This window comes from Hyla sarda, chromosome 2 (assembly GCF_029499605.1).
Source record: "Hyla sarda isolate aHylSar1 chromosome 2, aHylSar1.hap1, whole genome shotgun sequence".
Lineage (NCBI taxonomy): Eukaryota > Metazoa > Chordata > Amphibia > Anura > Hylidae > Hyla > Hyla sarda.
In genome coordinates, this window is record NC_079190.1 from 479561089 (window position 1) to 479563244 (window position 2156).

Below are 2156 nucleotides of genomic sequence, written 5' to 3' on the forward strand. Positions count from 1 at the left end.
ATATGAGTATCATTATGTGGAGGGTTGGTGAATGGACAGGATGGATTGTTGGTCCTGTCCATTCACCTACCATATAGGATATGGGAACCCGGAATATGTGAGTTGTCCTATATATACACTCTAAAGAGTTAAAAGGATTAGGCATTGTTCCAATCGTGGTGTATCCTAAAATCGGACCCACGTATATATCGAATTATGTAATTAGTATTACAGGTTGGATGAAGTATATGAGTACGGGTGGCTAACATGATATAAAATATATTTTTCTATCTTTTTATGTATAATGGGGGGCCAGTAAATTATGGGGACTATATGGATAATATGTATGTTATATGTCTCTTTGATAGTCGTCCTCAAGGTATCATGAGGCCCTGTAATGTGATCAGTTTTTGGGGGGACATACTAATAATCATAGTTATTATATATTTTTTCTTTTCCTCCTTTTCTATTATTATTTTGTGATTATCTATAACTACCTATTGTAGGTTATTCTTAATCTGTTCACTTTTTTCATTTTTTGCCCCTAATTAAGTTATTGGCCCGGATATTATGCACCTCCAGAGTTGTATATATGATACTCTCAATTATTCCCTGACTTTGATATACATTCCTTCCCCCTTCTTTGCATCTGGTGCGGTTTTGCTGGGGTGGAACGCATGGACATCGGTGTGGAACGCATTGAGTGGGTGCGGGGACGCACCCACCAATCATGCTACTCCTAGTTTGATTTTAAGCATCTGCGAGAAAGAGGCTTGGGACGCATCATGTGATGCGTGGTAACCGGAATTAGAGATAGATCAGGGCTTTGCTGACACGCAAGCTCCCGGGTTGCTTAGCTTCCCGGAATACATGGCCGGAAGTGACACATTTGGCGTCCGACTCGGCAGGTGCCAATCTGCACCTAATGGAGGACACTATTTATATCATGGTTAGCCACCCTACTAGCACCACATCCCTCATCATCAGGAGCGGTGGTCATGTGCATTGGTGGTCGCTAGGACAAGGTGAGCTTTATTGTTTTAGATTGTAATCTATGTGATTTTGTTAGAGGGGAGAAGGGTTTTTTCTTATTTGGTTTTTTTGATTTTTTGTTTATGTGATGACCAATAGTGGGACCTGTTGTGGAGGAGAGTGTCCCTAGAGTGCAGCTGGTTGGGACTGTTTGCGGCTATCTGTCTATGCTAAGTAAGTTTCACTATCTGCCTGTATATGACACATTATTTATTGTCCCTTATATCATATATACATATCTATTTTCTTGTGTAGAGGATTATCTTTGACTTCTGGATATAAGGCCTAGATGGTGGAACTTTTAACCAAGGAGGAGTGATAGAGTATTTGAATTGTCTTTTGCTTCTCGGGCATTTTTGTACAACTAAGTAAGTGATAATTCATCATAACATTATTTCACTGGCTATTTGGTTGTGGGGTATTATATGGTATCTTTATCATTACTTTACAGTGATAGTCCTGCTCCCTAGTTTTGGCTCTTAGCTGGATAGCTCTACCCTTATCTATGTATAATCATACTACAACAGCGACATCTCTGGAGAACATATTGTTTTGAGGTATGCTTCTAATTGGAAGGCAACTTCTTATATATATCTATACAATCTGATACAGTGATTTATGATTATTTCATCTATCACTAAGTTCTCTCCCCTTCCTACTTTCTTATGTTGTATAGTTTACCCTCTATATATCTGTGAGGTCGGCTATTTAAAGAGACATACTTGTTCATGAATATTTTGGAACAACAATGAAGGTATCTAGAGTTTGTACATGGGATGTTGTGATTAGGGGTTCACATTTTCTATTGTCTATTATACATACTGTATTATCTGAATTCTTTGATCTATACTTCCTCTGCCTCTATGCTTTGTATGTTATGTATATTTGCTATGTGTCTTGTATGTAGCTATATTTATGTGCTTTGTTTGTTGCTTGCTTTTTGCTGTTTGTTTCTTTGTTTCCTTTTTTAGGTCTGAGAACACATCACGGCAGTTTTCATCGACAATAAGCAAAGCCGAGCTCTCTCTGTGCATTACTATGTATATGTTCTATATGTACTTGTTGTTACGCCGAGCGCTCCGGGTCCCCGCTCCTCCCCGGAGCGCTCGCTTCTCTCTCCCCGCGGCAGCGCTCCGGTCACGTCC

General features: G+C 39.5%; 1 long non-coding RNA gene across 1 annotated transcript; it reads left to right on the forward strand.

Moving 5' to 3' along the window:
* The first annotated feature begins 1111 nt into the window (after positions 1–1111).
* Positions 1112–1730, forward strand: LOC130358075 (uncharacterized). Its single transcript, XR_008889403.1, has 4 exons — positions 1112–1185; positions 1267–1379; positions 1463–1568; positions 1688–1730. It is a non-coding gene; the product is annotated as an uncharacterized LOC130358075 (long non-coding RNA).
* Positions 1731–2156: the final 426 nt, after the last annotated feature.